This window comes from Cebidichthys violaceus, unplaced genomic scaffold (genome assembly GCF_023349555.1).
Source record: "Cebidichthys violaceus isolate CVI_PGR_0920_01 unplaced genomic scaffold, fCebVio1.0.p SCAF_15, whole genome shotgun sequence".
Lineage (NCBI taxonomy): Eukaryota > Metazoa > Chordata > Actinopteri > Perciformes > Stichaeidae > Cebidichthys > Cebidichthys violaceus.
This window is the reverse complement of record NW_027176318.1, coordinates 10,011,900-10,032,530: the sequence shown is the minus strand read 5'-3', so window position 1 is coordinate 10,032,530 and position 20,631 is coordinate 10,011,900. Positions and strand designations below refer to the sequence as shown.

The following is a 20,631-nucleotide window of genomic DNA, read 5'->3' as shown; positions in this document are numbered from 1 at the left end:
ATTATGTATTGTGTTACGATGCAGACTATCATCATCATCATCATCATCATCAAGTTGGAGCAGTTTTCATAACTAGGAGAGGTAAAATTAATGTGTAACATGGCCCACAACTGTTAGCTTTAAACACTCCAACAGGAACATTTGCTTTTGGCAGATGTGTAGATGTCTGTTTCAATTACACAGACTAAGGTTTGAATCCTATATTTTTCAGACTATCTATCTATCCATCCATCCATCCATCCATCCATCCATCTAGCCTACTTAAATGCTAGGACCATTGTTAGGAGTCATGTGCAATATGCATTGACACAATGGCTGCTGCATAGAGATCACATATACGCAATTTTAACTGGTGGTTGTGGTGGTTTAAACCAAAGGAAAATCTTTGTGCTTACTTTATAACCTGAGGTCATATTTATATGCATTTGTATGGTATATAAAATATATATTTAATAAGAATATAACAAAGACAGATTATGATTATTTTTGTTAATTGCCTTTAGGCCATGTGATGTACAATTAATTGTATGATTTATGTACACATCCGGGGTAACAATATGTCTTTGAAATCAATAATATCATGCATCTGCACTGAGTGAATAGGCTGCAGTCAGTGACCCACATCTCAGTGCAATGAACTGCTTAACTCAGACTGTTGTTTTATTCAGTGCACTGTCAACAGACTGGCGAGGAGGCGGAAAGGCGGGGCTTATACATACCGGCCACTGTGATTGGATACTGGATTCGGCTCCTCTTCGCCATTGGCTGCTCGCGCTATCACTCCGGGATCTGTTATCGCCGCTTCCCGCGCCATTCGGCGTGCACGCGCAAGACAAGCAGGCACGTACCCGCTTGGAGACTGTCTGGAGTCTGTCTGAAAATTGATAAAATTGGAGATGGAGTTTTACATGTTTGCACATTTACGAGGAAACCGCCTGTTGGAAATTGGGATTTTTTTCTTCTTCCGCTCTCCTCCTCAAACGCCTTCGCCCACGAGTCGCCACGCTAAGCCCAAAAAATATTTCACAGATAAACGCTGTGAAAGTTTTTTTTCTTCTGCAGTCTACCAGCAGACAGCTCTTTATGCGCAGGCAGGTAAGGCAGGCGCCTTGAGTGCAAGTTGGCTGAGATACAGTCGATGCTGCAGCATTAAACATTAGCCAGACAATTGTGTTTTGTTTGTGAACGTTATAGCTGTGGAGGTGTTTTGGGGGAAAAAGCGGTTTGCTAGCGTAACATTTAAATTACCCTGTTCTACCTCATATACAGTCTGCGGTTCTACCGCAAACTGGAAGTGGTCTGATTCATTTGTGCCGTTAAAACGAGGCGCATGATGTGCGGTTTCGTTATTTCTTAGGAATTTCACTGTAGCTATGTTGTTTTGGAGACTTGACCTCATTCACACTACTTCAGGAGGATGCGCAGGTGACGCACCTTTGCTGACGTGAGGTTGTTGATTAACCCCACGTGCGCTTAAACTAGCTGTTACTCAGCAAGCACCTGAGGGGGGGATAGAGGCACACCTGTCTCTTGTGGACTCATCAATCCTCTATTTTTATTAACGCTTTCAGCCATACCACCTTAATTGGTGATTTTTAAAAGGCGTCGAACAATACATATTTCACACACGCACACGTGTAGATAACTAATCTATGTGGCTCTTGAGGTGAGGTAAAATGAATCCTTTATGACATGTTTCCTTCTTTTCCTGCTCTTGTTTATGCTCTGCAGGAGATCAGCACGTCAGCCCTGGAGTTCAAGAGGAGTGCATCACCCAGAAGGCGGTCTGCACAGCTCAGACAGGTCGGTTGCGGGACATATTGTAGGTTCAAACAGGGTCTATATGGTTAAAGTGGTGTTGGGGGGATTATTGCATAGATTAAATGGTGTTTTTATCAGACCACTGCATTTATTCTTTTGTCATTATTCACATCTCATGCAATCATTTTGTAAACATATGTTGAATTAAATGCTCTCAGTATTACCTTTTAAACTTCACACAAGTAGCTTCAAAGTACAATTAAACATTTTCCACAGCATCACATGAAGTAAATGTGTCTGCTGTCTCTCACATTGTGTTTAAATCTGCACCTATGACAGAAACTTAAATGCCATTTTGACTCTGGCTGCGTCGTCACTTTAAATGGACAATTCCACATGTTTTGTGCATTGCTTTTGCGTATTCTCTGCGGTTGAGCCTGGCAATATTTGACATATTTTGAAATGTTGCTGTCAGAACAATGCTTGTTGTGGGTTAATCGTCAAAAAAATTTTCCCCAAAATTCCTGAGCTTTTTGTATTCCGTTGTGCAGAAATGAAAAGAGGTTATATGTAATATATACTCACAACAATGTTTTAAGTAATACGTATGTAACAGTGCATGTGTACTTGATCTGCTGCTGTCTCAGACTCCTCTAGACGCTTCTGCTCTGTCACTGCAGTTGTCAGCAAACGGTGCAGTCATATGACTTCCTCCCTCCTCCCTGTGTCTCCTCTTTTGGGGCAAGATGGCTACTATAGCACTGTTGTTATCCATGACGTATATATGAATTGCTGTGAGCGGAAAAAACCCAACGTGGGAAACATGGTGATACATTATACTTCAGTGAAACAGCTGCTCAAGCATACTTTGCACACAGACGGGACGGTTAACTCTTTAACAGGTTTTTCTTACCTAAATTAATTAGTTTGCGTTCAGTCGGTTTGGACGATTATTTATTTAATCACTAGCTTCCATCCTTTGTCAACGCGTCCCAGTAACTTTAGATGTTATCGTGTTATTCTTGACTTGATGGAAGTTTATCTCTTACTTGTTTCTCTACCGCCGCGTGTCTGTCTGTTTTTGGGACCTTTGGTAGCCATTTTGTCTGATTCATCACTGCCAATCGGTGCCAAAGGCTTCCAGGGTATCCTGAAATGTGTTGTGAGCAAGCATAGTGTCTCTGCACATTATATAAATGTCAGCGGTGGCTTCTCATTTTTAAAAATACTGATATTCTGTATATTGGCTGAATATCGTATCTTACAACTACACATACTTACTAGGTATCGCTAAGATAATTTCAATATCTTCTAGTCAGTTTAAAATAAATAAAAATAAAATCTGTTACCTGTAATTACAGCTTACATTTTGAAGGCAACCGTGTTAACACAAGTATCATTTAATGCAATGTGTAAAACTGTAAAAATAAAAAGATATTTAGTATAAGTATCATATTCTGTTTTGTTTATATTTCACTGAATCTAGATTGTATTTCTCACAAGTTAGAAGGGAAAGTGAATCGTAACGGGCTCCATTTTCTGCGTTATCACTGTTTTAGACTCCGTTAGATGCTTTAATAATAATAGCCTTTGAAACTTATCTTAGTGTCGTCATTTCTATCGTTAATGATAGAAGATGAGCCTCTTTTGTCCACGGAAGGTTCAGTTTTATGAACAGCGACCTGCCACTTAATGCGTTTGTTGAAGCACCACTTCACTGTATTATACACATGTTTACAGATTTAAAAAGTCAAATATTGCACACAGTAATGAGAAGTGTATTTTAAAAAAGTCCTTTTATTGACAGTCCACTTATTCAGTGAGGGAGTGCACAGACCGTATTAACTTCTGAAAGTGCTCCTAGCCTCACTGTGACACTACAAGTTACTTTCACTCAGTGAGTCTTTGATGTTTATCTGTTAGCCATATCAGTGACCAGCCTGGACAGATCTCTTCATTATCGCCTGCTTAGTGCATTCTCGTCTGCTGTCAAACACCTCCTTTAGGCTCGCCTTGTCATATTCCTTAAAGGCGTTTGAGTGCTTGTTTGATTTTGTTTTCAAGGAAGAGTACAGAAGCACTTAAAGCATGCACTGTCTTTGCAGGCCTGTCCCAAACCTGATGGATGACGACGATTGGAATTGCAACTAGAAAAGGTAAGAAAAGTGCATCACAAAATCACACTTTTCGGTTATGCTTCCGGTAATTTGACGTTGGTCATCGTCTGTTGTTTATAGCAGTGCATGCAGATTAATCATAGTGATGCATCACTTAATACTACCGTAAACAATTCCTATTCATAATTTATACGGCCTAAATTAGATAACTCATTTAAAGTAAATGTAACAACAACACTACTAGAAACTACTTTTAACGATTGTTTTCTTTCAAATCGTTGCATTAATTCTTGCAACATTGTATTTGTAACTTTATCACAATCAATTTTAGCCTGGATGTGTCACAAGCCAAATCTACAAAATGAAAAAGCTTTTTAATTTAATATTTAATGCTCGTCCTTTAGTTTTCTTTCAGTTTTTCTTTTATTCACCCCGTCTGTGACGTGTGTGTTTTGGCCAAAGCCGCACCGTTGTTTGACGATGTTCTTTTTGTTTCCCTCTCTTGTTTTCACAGGAGATCCGTGGTTCCTTGCAGCCTGTCATGCCTTGATGTCTTCAACGCTGGAGTGTTTCTGTCCAAATGGTAAGCTCTGTGTTGACCTGTTCATTAAAGCACTTTTGGGCATGTTAAAAGTTGAGAAAAGCTATTCCAGGAATGCTTTAAGGTGCTGCAGTGAGTGAATGTGATTGCCTGAGGGAACTCTCAGCCGGCTGCACAGACCAGTATTTACAGAGGTTGAGCTCCGGCTTGCGAAAGCCAATTCTACATGTTATGATGACGAGAAATGGCCAATCAAATCCAGTGCCGTCAGTCACTCGTCAGCAGCGATCATTTTTTATTACTGCTGATTTGTGATCTCTTCATAACATAATCGTGGGTATGGATCTCGTAACTTTCACTTGAGGCTTAGCTGGAAAATGCTGATGCAAGACGGTTTCTGAATCCTCGTCCTGTTTTTCTATTGGCTCGTTGTCTCCACCCACAGTGCAGTCACGAGGTCCAACATCATGATGATGTCTTGAGAAAACAGGCTTTCATCCAGGCTCTAATGCCGCCTGAGCTATAATGAAAAGACTTCTCTGGTTATTTCTGTGCACATGCAGAGTAAAATCTGAGCTCGTTGTTAAAGCATTGCTCTGTGCTCCAGCAGCACCTGCCATTGTCTGCTGTAAAGCGCTGGGTTGTTTATCTCACCAGCCTCTGCTGCGTAATGATGCACTTTCCTTTGACATTGGCGTGGCATATTTTAAATCAAGGCCTTCACTGTATTTTAAGGAGACTCCTGGCAGCCTGCCAAAGACATGGATCCATTTGCCGATTCCCTCCTAAGAGCACAACTGCACAGCTGTGACCCTTAGCCGCTCCTAGCTGTTGCTAACTCAAAGCCAGCGGCGTCCATTTTAGGTTTAGGCAGTGGCAAAAGAGATGAACTATAATGTAGAGAAGGGAAATCTTAACTCGCAGCGTTATTCCAGTTAGGAAACGGCAACACTTTTGCGGCGGAAACAAAGTTTTCAGTGGAACACATTTGAAAATAGTCCTGAACAAACGGGTACATGTGAAAAACACTTGCACTGAATTGTGTTTTATCATTTAAAGGTTTACTTTTTATCAGCTGCAGCGCGATTCTATTTTTTATTTTTTTGGATGAGTATTTTGATTTCAACATTAAATATTTAATTTTCGTTCCGTTAACATTATCTTACAGATGCTTTTGATTGAATATTTAATATTACTGAATATGCACGTGGATAAAGACATAAACAAAATGTTGATGCTGTAATTAAATTCAATGCGTATAATTATATCCCACTGCAAGATGATATTAACTGCATGAAGTGAAATTATTTAAAAATGTTGTGTGCGATGCAGTTTGTGCTTTTTATTTATATGTTTCATTGCAGAATTGATCCAAGCTTAATTTAAAACATAAGGTGATGAGTAAGACATGCAATGAACGAGAATAAAAAAATATTTTCAAATGAAAAGATCATTTTGTGACACGTTTGATTTGATCTTATGAGTTGGAATATTCACCAGCTGAATATTAAAGGCGTTATTAGTTCTCAACGCAGGTAAATTGTTTTACAGTATTTGGGGAAAAAACTGCTATTAAAAGAATTTTAACACTTTATATATAAAGCTGTTTTATTTAAACGAGTCGGGCGTGGTAAACATTATTTAATACATGTTTGTTTTACGCGGTTATTCACAATGAACAACATTAAAATGTCATGGATTTGTACGATAATATTCTGCATCTATTATGAAGTTATTTCAATTTGCAAATATTGCGATTCCATTTTTAATGTATTAAGCTAACTATATATATATATATATATATATATATATATATATATTAAATGTAAAAAATGTTTTATCCATATGTTTGTTATGATTACTGAGAATAAAAAATAAATTGAAGCGACGTTTAATGCTGTATTATTTGTTAGTTATTTTGCATTAGTAATAAATTGGTAGTCTTTAAATGCATCTTTATGATAAAGTGGATAACAAACAATTTAAAATCAGCCCATTGCAGCTTCTATTTTAAAGTACAGTATATTTTCTTGCTCACTTGACTCACTGAAGGCTTGAGGTGACCTCTGCCCTCTTGAATACTTGTTGTCGTCGTCCACCGTTAAGACCTTGTGTGTTCTGATGCCTCGTAACACAACAGAGGCTGTCAGTAACATGTTAAGCTGGGCCTCTGCTCTGGTGCACTTTGGGTTTATCCATGCGTTGGAGACGAGACGCAGTTACAAAACCTATAGATTAATGTGGAGTATATTCATTTTTTGTTTTTTTTGTATCTATTGTTTTTCACACTTAAACCTGTTGACCTTTTTGTAGATGGCACAAAGGGTTAAAGTTCACTTCACAATATTGTAAGATGGCAGTACGCACGCTCATACTACACCATTTCAGCTATTCAACAGATAAATATCCTGATTATATTATATAGTTATATTTTTGCCGATCAGTTACAGTTGAGTACGTTTCTTTTATACTGTATTCATGATGTCCTGGTATTAGAATAACAACAGGAGAGACTTGCTGATGGGGTGGATTTTACGAGCTGTCTTTCTGAGGTATGCAGTTGATCTTGGGCCAACAGTAAGATCTCTGCCTGGCGATATCGGACCTGTGTTTATCATTAAAACAACCACAACACACACCATTCACTGGCTGAGCAGAGGTTCTGGATTTCAGCTGCAGCCACACCATCGATATCAACGTCACATGAATATTAGATCATCATTAGAAGAAGGAAATTGCACGGCGACTATTGTGTAAATGTCAATTGTTAAAACGCTTCTTTTTGAGCGTTGTGAAAGGTAAGTAAGTAACTTCTGCAGTGTTGTGTGACTGCCGCATGTTTGCCTGAATTTGTTCTCCACCGTTTATGAGCCAGCCAGTCTTCAGATGTGCAAGGGCTGCATGTCCGTTCCCACTCAGCTGCGTAGCATAGACGGCTCCAGCAACACTTCCTGTTTTTAATTTGACTGCAAATCCACCGGCGACTTTGAAATGGAGTGTGCTCATCTATAGCACCCTCGTAAACGGTACAAAGAAGGCTGTAGGCCTGGGTGACCACTGTTTGACTGAGGTGCAAGGCTGCATGCCTGCTTAAACTGAACAGCAGCCTGAGCGAGCGCTCACTTTCTGGGAAGAAACTTTAGACCTGAGATGAACTTCTGCTTCTTTTTTACCTAACTCTTAACTTTCTCTGAGTTCTCAGCACAAACCGCTGGATGGAGGCCTTGCAGATGAATTGGTGTAGTCTAAGTTACCATTTTCTCACATAACAGTCAGCATTTAACATACAGCTCAATGCGTTGAGGTTGTGCTTTTCTTTAGAGAAAGTCTAATCTAGACTTTATTATCAATTAAAAGATTAAAAAACTGTTTACCCTAAAACACAGTTGTTGTTGATGAGAATGGGTCAGTTATCTAACCAAGGTCTACCTTTCTCTCAGCCAGGGTTTTATGCAGGTCAGACCCTGTTGAACTGTGGTATGAAGGGTTGAACGTAAAGTAAATAGTGTCCTTGTAACTCTAGTTACTATATCGACCAATACTGGATTTTTGAGCTTGATGTCGATATTTAGAAGTATTAAAAAAAAAATGTAGGCGTACAGAAATGCTTCTGATAATGATAAATAAGCATAAATAAATTAGTTTTCTACACAATTTAATCATAATCAATCAAGTTGTGGTGCCGTTGTAAAATAGAAACGGGGTTTGTGGGTAAAATATGTTTCCATTCGTCTCATTTTCCTCTCTCAACATGCCACCCCATTAAAATGACCTTAGTTTAGGAGCTTTACTGAAAGTTTCCTTCCACATTGGATATGTGAGACTTGAGGGCGTGCTTGCATTTTTCCCTAATTGGAGCTTATTTTAACACACCTGGACACACCTTCCACTTTGCCATTTGACCTTTTTTGTGAATTAAGACGGCGAGGCGGAGTTTGAATTCGTCGACTCTGCGGTACATCATAGCGAGGGGAGGCTGCGCCACGACTAATTAGTAAATCTCACTTCTCTCTAAGGTGAACAAAAAAAAAAAAAGATTTCCTTAGCGGGGCGGTTGGGGGTTGATGAGTAAATACCCACCTGCTCCAAGTTGCAGTAACCTAATAAGTCTCTCTGGACTTTGAAAGTGAATATTTCATATTTCACTGATCTCCAACAGCTTTTCTGCATGTCTCATATTTGACTCTCCATAAGCCATCTAAGATGGGTAAAGGGGAAACACAGACTGCAGGCTCTCTTTCCTGCCACACAATGGCGTGGAAAGGTCAGGCCTAATGAAGTCGGGGGTGTGACCCCTAGTATTCAGTGACTTTGCATGGGCCTCCATCCTACCGCTGCAACCATGCCGCTTAATCCCTTTTTGATCCTAATTGATAGGCATTAACATGATCCTTATCCAGGAGCTGTGTTTTGTCTTCCACAGCCCTTCTCTCTGGGTGTCAGTGACACAAAGTGTGAAAGCGTTAAACCAAATGTGAAATTGATATTTTTCATGTTTGTGTGCTTAAATTTGGCAGTGTTTCTAAACACTCACACAAAAGTGGCCGATGTTCAGGGTTTGCCCTTTGAGGCTCTTAACAGGACTTAGCGCGTGACCCCTGGAATCCGACTGTGATGTGAATGGTACCAGCCCATTTCCAGTCTGTCTTCCTTCGAGTCCTTTCATTTTCATCGCTAGGTGATTAAACTGTTAACTAATTACCCTCTTTAAAATGTTTGCACTGACTTATATATGTCACTTTTATGACGGTGCAGAGTTGTACCAGTTCCTTACAGCTTTATCCTTGGTGACTTCCTCTGTTTACATTCTATGATCTTCATACTGCAAACCCCTTTAACCCTTAATTGAATTAGGAATCACTTCTATTAATTAACTGTGTTTGCTGGCAGTCACTAGACCCTAATGAAACATTGCTCGTTATCGCTGACCCTTTAGTTATACTTCAGTCTAGCGTTTAGAAGTGGTGCTCCGCTTTACTAAAATATGTTGCACCTCTCACGTTGCAATATCTATATAAAAGTTTTACATTATTCTCACATTTTAGCCAACAATTTCCACAAAATAAACTGGTCTTTATTAATGCCAGAAAATGAATTTGTTTGATTTGTTACGATATGCCTGTTTGCTAATAAGAAGGACTCAGATTATTGGGGTGAAACGCAATGAGATTGATTGTGGTCATTTGATTGATCTCCCAGTTTTCTATTTTAAAATATGAAAGTGTTTGAATGAGGATAAACTCTACTGTTGAATCTTTAAGTTACAATAACTGGCTGTGTTATAAATCGATTACTACATTGAGAGACGGGTCTAACCTCACAGTACATTCAACTATTCTTTTTCCTTCATTCACAATAAAAATAACAGCGAATTCCTGCAGAGGATTGCTGATAAACAGACTTCCACATGAATACCTCAAAGAGAAAAATAAGTTCTTATAAGGCATAATATGAGAGAGACAAAATAAATAGTCTATGTTTCAACATAGACTGAGGTCATTCATTGACCTGTTCTGTGGATGCATTCCAATCTACAATTCTCCACACAGTTGCCTCTCCTCTTTGCATCTGATGTGTAGGTTTGTTTCCTCCCTTTGATAGCTGATAACACAGCAGCTGTGAAGGAGCAGGATTCACATATGTGATACCCTTGATCTGCTGAGAAGCCACAGTAACTTTTACATTTATTTATTTATTTTTTGCTCTTTTTAAGATGCCCAAACATCGATGCTGTCAGTTTCCTCATAAATTCACGTTTTCAAAAAAAGTTTATTTTTTCAGCCTTTATGTGGCCAACCATATGTGATCTTTTTTCTTTTTTTCTCAAACGTGCACAATTAAGAAGCATGTCTTTCCATTGTGCTCAGCAGTGTGCAACAGCCCACTTTAGCTGGAAAATGCCAGGTGTCGTGTTGGTTCTTGTTGGTTTCACACAGCGACTCGAGTCCCTCCCTGGAACGCGGTTCCCAGGTCTCCATAGGATTGAGTGTTATTTCCAGCTTGTTTGTTGCAGTGAATAATGAGTACTCTGTAAGGCCTGATGACATAATTTGCTGATTGCTATGGAAAAATAACTAATTATGGAGCTAGGAAACTACAGATTGGGACTACGCTCGTGTACTTCACTTGACTGGCACCACCTGCCCTCTATATGTCACACTCACTTCACTTCTCCCACAGTTGTGAAACCGAGCTGGTGTCTGCCAGTTATATGCAACCCCCAGCAGACACGTACGCAGTGATCGAGCGGTGGGTTGGACTTGATGATGCTTTTGTTATTTCGATTTTATTTACCCGTAAACAAAAGATTAGAAGTAGATGACGTACAGGATGGAGGGCTTGTTGAAAAGGAGGATTCAGTGATGGCAAAAGGAAGAGGTCTCTCTCCAGTGTTGCTCTCTCTACTGAGACTGTAGGAAAGTTGAGAAAGTCATTGCATTGGAGAGAAACTTCTGTTTATTTCTTTCCATGCAGTGTGATGGTGCAGATGGTTCACTTGGGCTGTTTTTGTCAGATGGTGTGGCTTGACCTGCTGCTGGAAGCGCTCTGGTTTTCCTTCATTTTGTCTGAAACATTTCAATGAAGTCTTTTGGGAATAGACGTTTAGCAGGTCAGGAACATGGTGCATGCATATGCAGCGCTGTATGAGGCGTTTGCTTCACTTCTGGCTGTGCTCGTGAATCTCTTCGCTCTGCGTTGTTTTTCTCTCCACACTACCTGCTTTTACAAAGTAGAAGTTGTTCATGAATATAAAACAGCTTTCTGTTTATAAGATCGCCTGAGCAAGTTTTAACATGTATGCCACTGATGTAACAAGTTCTAATGCATTAAGAGATTTTCTAAATAAAATTCCGCTGTGCATACGACTACTGACACCTACAGTGTCCATCTGACCGCCACACATTTATATTAATATTTTACTTTTGCATAATTTACCAGTAAACTGTAATCTTTCAGCGTTCTCACCTCCACAATCGGTGTCGCTCTCGCTGCCCTGTAATTATGTATTCTCTTCTGGTTCACAAACCTTTTTTTATCAATAATTGCAAGGCCAAGAAGAACTTGAGAAAACAAAGTGTGTGTGTGTGTGTGTGTGTGTGTGTGTGTGTGTGTGTGTGTGTGTGTGTGTGTGTGTGTGTGTGTGTGTGTGTGTGTGTGTGTGTGTGTGTGTGTGTGTGTGTGTGTGTGTGTGTGTGTGTGTGTGTGTCAGTGCTGAGGGAACCACAGCAGGTGCAAGTGTGCAGCATCGTTACAAAGAACCACCAATATGGCTGACGACTGACTGTCTAAGCCAAATTAATTCACGTCAAACCCTTGTTTTGAGTGCATTTCTGTAAAGTGAGTCTTGAGCATTGCATGATGGGTACGTGCCTCATCTCTGAAGTTTGGAACTTTTCCTTTTCATTTGGTAGTGAAAAGCTTCATCGCAGCAGACGGATCACAGCGCCTCACCTGCATCACTTTATTCCCTCAATATTGTTTTTCTATGAACTCTTCTCCCAGAAATGACACAGATGAAGAAATCAGATGTAGAACACTTGCAGGATGTTGCTGCATATCAGCAGGGATGAGAAGAGCTTGATGACATGTGTGGAGTAGGTATTTCAAGACATTGAAGTCCACTGTCACGCACTAAAAAGCACTTTTAATGCATTCAAGTTGTTTGTATGTGGATTAAAAACACACAACAGAAGGTTCTGGCCCTTGATGTGATTTTTATAATGAAGAGAGAAAAGTAAGTAGAGAAAACGTTGCGTTTGGACGTAGATAATTAAAAGTTTGAACATAAACAATTCACAGATTGCTGGACATAGAAATATGCTACGTCAGACCTGGAGTACTGTACATTTAACACTGATGCAAAACTTAAGAAGATATTCAAATTAAATAAAATTGCAGCACTTAAAATCAGCTTTACATAATTTCTCTGTAATTTGATGCTGCGAAGAGAGAAATCGTCTTTAGCAGTTTTACCTTGGACGTTCTGTGTCCTAATTCTACCAGTAATATTCTTATACCTCATGATACATTAAACCATCCTTTTGTTCTGGAAAGAATATTAATTTGGATTTCATAAATCCCCCCATATCTACATTGAAAGTTGGGATGACGGGTCCATCTGAAACCTTGAATACGTACGTTCACTTCAAACTTTTGTGCTGTCACTGGTTGTTCTTACTGCGAGTGGATGGCAGGGACTTGGTTTCCGGTCATGATTGCTGGACAGACGAACAACAAGCAGTCCTCAAAATGTTGAAGCGTGATATTACGTTTAGACCTGAGGCACATTATTCCTGTTGTTTGCAGCTGTAAGAATTGCATAGTGTGTACATAATGCATGTTTTGGAGGTAGTTTTGTACTTTTACGTCTTTCCACGTTGTCGCTGCTTGACTTGTTATGAAATCAGTTTTCACAGCAAAGCTGGTCCCATATGGACAGGCTCCTCAATCTACCTTTCTCCTGATGAAACTATTCAAGATCAAGGGCAGCGTCACCTTTGGCACTAATGAGCTAGTTTATTTACCAAATTTCCTTGTGGACTGCGAGAGAAAGACAAGCCATGCATAGCGGAGCGCATAATCAGCGGTAGCAAAAGCGGAGCTCCACAAGCTCCAAGTTGTACGTTTTGTGACAGCAGCGCCGTGTAGCTTACCTGAAGTACCTACATGTTCAACATGTAAACCCTTCAGAGCTGCTGAAAGGAACAGACCGCGTTATTCTAACATGGAGTCCTACTGCAGTTTAACCGGGACATCATCTTCAAGGGAAAGAAATAGTCTTCTGGATGGGAGATTATAACTTATCAGGCTTTTATTTTAAATTTGCTAGATAACCATTTTGATTTCCAACTTTTTATGTTCATCAGGTTTTCAAAAACCCAGATGATTATGTCAATATACCACAACTTTGACATGTCTTTTTAACATCCAGTAGTATAGCTGCACACATACAGAAGAGACAGAGCAGCATTCAACACATGAAAACAATCTCAACTCTGAAATACTAGCCTACACATGCTAGTACCATGTGGAATGCCAGCTAGCAGCATTTTTCAGCTATAATAGAGGTCTAGTAATTGGCTTTTGGATTTCTGAGGGTTTTTTCAAGGCGCAACATGAGCCGCAATTAGACCGAATCATCTGTGCCCAAACAGCAGCTGCATTGGTCGGGGGGGGGGGGGGGGGGGGCAGAAACTAAATGATTTGATGTGTGAAAGGAACAGTCAAAAGTCATGACGCCTTGTGCAAAACAGCTTTGACAAAGTGGACTGTGCACGAGGTGAAACTAACCAATAAATGACATGCAGCATGCAGGCTATTTGAGGTTTCAAATACTGCTAATTGGCAATCAACCTAATGTGACACACCTGTGTAGCAACAATGCTGATGTACTAAAGTCAAAGTCAAACACACATGCATTGACTTTTTTTTTTTTTTTCTTTGCTATGACTAATATATTATGTCTTAAATTATTAACCTCTTTCTATCGACCGTATTGTATTAAGAAAACCCAAAACTATCTTTTCTTTTCATTTCCCTCACAAATGTATCCACGGAGGTCCACGGAGGTGCAACACGTATCGGATTAAACGGACGAAGAGCCTCTGGGCATCGATAGTGTGCGGTGATAATGATGCATGTGTGGCACCGTTCTTTATTTGGTGCACAGCAGAATTCCGTTTCTGCTTTAAAGCCGTCAATGATTTGCAGACCTGCTCATCAGAGCCCATGTACGCTGCTTTATTTGCTTATTTAGATTGGCTTCCAATCTCTGCGTAAACGTGTGAGGCTTTACTGTATGTTGGCTTATCTGTTCAGCCATCCCATCTATTCAAACAGCGGTCCTTTCATTTAGGGCTGTGTGCTGGCTGTTTTTTTTTTTTTTTTTCCTGGGACCTTTTCTGTTATTTTGGGACCAGATGGCGAAGGGGCACGGAAGCGCCTCTTTTGTCCAGGCGCCCCAGTGAAAAGAGGCTGTCCTCCCTAATGTAATCAGCGGCACCGGAAGGGTCCATTTTGGGCTGTGAAAGAAGACAATCGGGTCTGGACACATCTAGATTACAGAAACGCAGAGTTCATCTGCCGACCCTGCCCCCTTTGACCGAGGCCCTGGCACGGAGGATCCTCATCTTTGATCAGTGGAGGGTGGAGGTGCTGATCCGACCTCACGGGGGCCAAAGGCCACCCCTCCCCTCCGCCCTGTTTACCCTGCACTTGGCTGCTGTTGACGCCTCCTTCCGGAAAGAGCCAGGGGGCGGTGGGTTGGTTTGGGCATGGGGGGGGTGATACCATGACCTGTCTAGACACCGTTACTTGTTACCCTGGTGTTGCCAAGGAGACATAATGAACTATGACCTCAAATATAGTTGGTTAGGAGCCACTCTGGTCATCCAAGAAAGAATTTCTTTTTTTTTCTTCTTTTTTTTAATTTTCAGGGTTGGGGGTGGGGAAATGAGGCGGGGGCACGGATGTGACCCACATAATACACAGTCTGCTTTTGAGGGACTACGAGCATGAATTTGTTGGCAAAACTTCCTTTTTTGATTTTAATGACCGTGTGTCACGTTCAGATGGTCACAGAACGTCAAGACATTTGTGCAAAATGGAACAATATAGCTGACGTATTCCTTCGCCTGTTTAACTCTGAAACAACAATGTAACTTTCTGTTTGTTTGCTTTAGTTCATCTGATCCCACGATGACACTTTTGGAAGGACTGATTTCTTTCTTTTCTTTTTTTTTGTTTGACATATTCTAACGCCACGGAAGTCGTGCTGTTTGTAGTTCATGTTGGTTTATTGATTTAGAGAAATTTTTGGACATTTAATTTCTCATACGCAGTAAGTAATCTTTGATTTTATCAGTTTTATCTTGTTATCTTGAGGTAAAACAAAGACAAATATTCTTACATACACGTTTTTTTTAACAATGAGTACAACTCGACTTATTGAAACATTTTTATGTTGAGCCAAGATCATTTTCTATCTTGGGCAGACATGCAATCATTTTGCATCTATTTTATTCTTTTTTTTTTTTTTACCTTTTTTATGAAAATGTGATTTTATATTTCAGTAGATGAAAGTTGTGTTGCTCTTCTCTTATAAATATTAAATTATACATGCATAATTTAATAATAAAGATTTGAGAATATTATATATTGAAGCTCAAGAAAAGTGCAGTGCAATAAACAATGCAAACCTCAAAAAAAACAAAGTAGACATAACTCCAACATACCGTATTGTACTGTATGCTGCACTAACCTACTATTGATGTGTGGTATTTTGAATTTAAACATACAAATGTCGATAACAAACAAGTCTAGAATTAATAATTGAGATGAAATTGTCTCGCAATTGTCTTCAAATGATCAGAATAACCCAATTAGCGTGTGTATTCTCTCGTACAAATGTTTTGCCGTGCGTGCAGCACGATGTTGGTTTTTGTATTCATCGCCTCGTACTTCGTCCTACACTTAGAGTCCCTGGTTTTGGCCTGAAACGCATCACCCAATGTGTGGATTGGCTTTGATGTTGAGGCTGTTCCTCAGGAGTGGGTGTAGTGATTCCACCATCATGGCCGCCACTACCAACCCCGCCCTCTCTCCTGCCACTCAGGAACAGTTAAAATGGCAGCATGCAGCAAAATGAGTGAGAGGGAGAAAGAGCGACGCCCACTACTGTGAGCTGAGGCACGGTCGACTGAGCTGCAGCTCGCCTCGAATGCCAAACTCGAACTGAGATGATTATTTTTGGTGCATTTGGCCGGCCGAGAACAATGTAGAATCTAAAGAAGTCTAGACAGGTAGATTGGGCTGAAATCAGTGAAGGGTTAACCTCTTTTGTCACCGCTTTATCCAAAAATCTGTAACTCACGATGGTGCTCTTATTTCCAGCCACAGTTTGTCCGGCCACCTCTAAACGCCGACTTATATATTCCTCTTTTTAAATGACTGAATGTTTAAAAAAATGAAATCCGTCCAAACATAATTGGCGAAGCCATGGCTACTATTCAATTCACAGTATGCAGCCAAGTAGAAAAGTATCCATGCTAAATATGCTTTCAGTGCGACCATTACTACAATATAATGGGAAGTGTTAAAAATGTTTGAACTCTTCACCCAGGTCTTTGGCGGGCTGCCATTTTATTCTACAAATTATGGGCCTGGCACCGGGAACGGGCACTCGCTGATTACCACAGGATGTTCTGCTCTGTAGCGCCTACGATTTTAAACACCAGCCACTTATTCACATACCGTATGTGTGTTTATGTTAGAATGTGTCTGTTTGGGTTGTCGGCACAATGACCATAAGCATCATTCATATTCTGAAGTGGTTTCAGTGACTGTATTCATTTTTAATGTAGGAAGAACAAAGTGCGATGATCAGCGATCATTGAAACCCTTTGCTCTTAGTCGAACAGCTCAATGCATGTGCTTATTATGTCATCTACTTAATACCAATTAAAGGCTATACGCTACACCAACCCAACGCCGTTTCAATGAGCCAGAAACCCATTTAGAAGGGATCACGGAGCGTAGATGTGCGTATCCCGTCTCGGTAAACCGTCTGAAATTAAGTATTACACCCAATCATTTCTCTTTGCAGGTCTGGCTGCCACTTCATAACGGCTCTATTGCAAGGCATCCCACACCCAAACTGCAGTGAGGAGAATTTTAAGGTAAATGTCCAAATCCTCTATTTTTAGGTCTTCCTACTCACACTGAATGACATTTTATTATTGGCTCTTGGTGTGAATATGTGTGGATTTTTTTTTTCTCCCCCCCCCCCCCTTCTCCTTCCCTCCACAGTGTAGAGAGCTGGTTGTGGACTAGGAGGAAGATGTCATGCTAAGGATGGGTTTTGGTGATGATGTTGCTGCTGTTGATGCAGCATCGAGCTCTCACTTTGTGCCTCTTGTCAGTTATGATGCGTAACCGCAAAGTGAGTGACAGGCCGATCCCCGGGGAGAGCAGGGGGCCTGAGGTGAGTCAGATGTATCCTTGACCCTGTCTAGCTGTGTCAGCAAGCAACACAAACTCTGTAACAAAGGCCAGAAATGGCATGACTGTACATTGTACATCTTAATTTAGTATATAGAAAGAGAATGTAAGACACACGGCCAACTTGACTATTTCTGTTGAAGAGATCTGGTTTGCATTGCATAAGCTCCCTCGATTTTAGGAATAATGAAATTGTAATGCAGCATCTCACGTTACAGCTGCACCTTTTTATATCATTGCGTGCGTTTGTTTTCTCCAGAGTACTCAATGTTTTTATGTCTCAAACATGAACCCTGTACTGATTTTGGTAGATTTTCCACATTGTTCACTTCAGACACAGATCCAGTACTAAACATCCAACGCCACTTTAAGACTTTTAGAAGAAGATGTCGGAGAACGGGTTTATTCCTGTGCCATTCTGTGGAGTCAGATATTATTTGTAAAGCTAGTTTACATGAAGGTTTTGTTTTGTTGCATACACACTCAAATGTAGCTTATAGTTTAAATTTAACACTCTGAGTTTCAGGGAGCAGGAAAGTAGATGTCGGTACTAAGTTTACTTGAGAATTTGAGAAAACCTTCATTAGGATATTTACATAATACTTAATAAATAATACATTATACACGGCCAAAGAGTCAGTAGTGTTCAACTGCAACTGTAGGCATCCCGACGCTTGGAGGGGATCTAACTTAACAGATCGTGTTTTGTGTGATTAGAGCGAGAAATGTCCCAAAAATGTCACCCATGCCTCGGCATCGCTTGTTAGAATGAATGGCTAATCAGTGATTAATAAACGTTTCTTCCAATCCAAGTGATGTGGTGAAATTGTGGATTGCAACATATCCATTTTATTTATCCATTCCTCATCTTGTGTTTGGTTTGCCATATTATTCATAATATAAGTGTGATGCGTTTTACACAATCTACGGTCTTATTACTGCTATTATATTTATGCTGAAACAATTAGTTGATTCATCGATTAGTTTATGAACAGAAAAGTAACAGTTGTGATAATATATACACAATAAAGTCATTTATCAATCAATGCTTTTGTTTAATGTCATCATAAATGTAATATATTTGAATTTTTGACTGTTGGTTGGAACAAAAAAAGCTATTTGAAAATGTAACCTCATGCGCTGGTAAATTATGATGGCCTATTTTTTTTAGTATGTTTTTTTTTTTTTTTTTTAATCATTTCACGTTAATCAACTTATGAATAAATGTAGACAAAATACTAATTGGTATTGAGAGTAATTGTCAGTTGCAGCTTTTTGCAACTTTTTACGTTAAATGTAAACAAAGTTAAAAATGAACACAATCTGTTGAAATGTTATGGGTTGAAATGCTAACTGACTCTGCTTCAGTTTGCTAAAAGGACAACAGATCCGTATATCATGAGTCAGTCAGAAGTGCTTGTTGTACCACAATGAAGAGTGTAACAGAAAGTCAATGTTGCATTAAATGCAGTCTGCATAAAAGCCAAAGTGTGACAAACAATTGTTGCGACCTGTGTCCTCTTCCTAAATATAGATTTTATAAACTAACTTTTTAACGTTTTCTATTTGTGAAGAAGAAATGTTAGTTTCAACGTTAAGACTCTCTTACTACTCGTCGGTGTCGACCAGAAGTACAGCTGCTTATAAGCCACATTCTAAACAACTATGTCAAATTAAACGGAATATTTATTGTTTTATTTCAGCCCCTTAAGCACCAAACATCCACTCAAGAAACCAGAAATGGTGACTATATGGGAAAAAAAAGAAAATCACATAAGGGTTTGTTTTCCCTGAATTTTGTGAAGTGAACAAAAAGAATCTTTATTGAAAAGTCTTGCATTTCTTCACAAGGGTCGCTCAAACACGGTGTGTGAAATGAGAGTTGCCTGGGTGTGACTTTTCCAGAAAGCATCCGCTTGCCATTGTCTGCCTAGTCAACTTCTGCAGGCCCCAGTGCCCTGACTTCCATACATGAGAGATCAAGGGTTACCAAGGTGCTTTTGAGAAAGGAGGGCTCAATGTGAGAGGGGACAAACCGGTCCACAAAATACTCATTTCCTTTGCATGTTAGGTGCCCTAGTGGGGATTCAGACGGGGTCGCTGACACAGCCACTGGGGTTGAAGTTTTTATTTTTTCTCCATCGTTGTTCTTAATGAAAACTGTTGCTCGCCTTTTTCGTCCGCTTGCAACAGCTACCTGCTGCCTGTACAGTATGTGGCTTGATAATGTGCTGAGTTTGCCCAAAGGAAAGTTTGTTCAGACTCTGGCTGTTTATCCGGTGCCAGACAGAGGCACCTCATGTAGAAAAGGTAAAAGTAATTCTGTCCACCTCTCATTCTTGCCAGAAAGTTCAGTCACTGAGCCACGGCATTAACTTGTATTCTAACAAGATTAAAATATATTCGTCCTGGGGATTAGCATAGTTAGGTGTCCTTTTGCCTCTTTTTTTTCCCCTGCACTGGTGCGGCGACAGTGGGCTTTGATCTGTGTTGCGAGGCAAGAGTCCTGGCTTGGACCTAGCCATTCGAGTGCCAAGTGTGAAATTGGCCTGATGTCATCCCCATTCTTCACCTTTTACATCTTTCACCACTTTAATTATGTTTCCGCCACAAAGCCTGGGCACCTCTGAGCAGATTCCACTCTGGCCGTAGGAAGCATTTAGAAAGTGGGTAAATGACACAGTAGGGGAGGGGGAGGATGGTAGGAGAGGTCATAGCAGGATGGGGCCCTTTTGTGTTTAGAGGTAGACATTGATACTTTCCTGATGTATCCTGTGCTCACTTCCATTTTTACAGCATGAGAACTTTGGGAAATTGTCAGCAATACTGCAGAAAATAACTTTTATTCCAGGCTTTTTTTTTTTTTTTTTTTTTTTTTTATATGTATACAACTTCTGCATCCTAATCCAGAAGACGTGTGCATTTCCCTGTGTTATCTACCCAGATTACACATGATTTATACTTTACTATATGATGATTTCACAACAATGCAGGACTTTCTGTCGCGTGACGCCGTTCGAGGCCCGAACAAGGACCACTTCTGGTCACCTGAACCTCACTTCTGGTGATGAGACAAATTCTTCTCAGATCTGTTTGTTCCAGGAGAATGTGTCCCGTGCAAGCCTTACGGCTTCAGCTATTGTTCATGCATCGGTGTCCCTATTTGAACTTCAGGGAGCTTCTCTGCCGGTGAATATTTCGATGAAGGTTCCT

General features: G+C 40.1%; 1 long non-coding RNA gene across 1 annotated transcript; it reads left to right on the top strand.

Moving 5' to 3' along the window:
• The first annotated feature begins 839 nt into the window (after nucleotides 1–839).
• Nucleotides 840–20,291, top strand: LOC137871873 (uncharacterized). The gene is made up of 6 exons (XR_011102844.1): nucleotides 840–1,095; nucleotides 1,732–1,803; nucleotides 3,867–3,917; nucleotides 4,393–4,461; nucleotides 17,024–17,096; nucleotides 17,227–20,291. It is a non-coding gene; the product is annotated as an uncharacterized lncRNA (long non-coding RNA).
• Nucleotides 20,292–20,631: the final 340 nt, after the last annotated feature.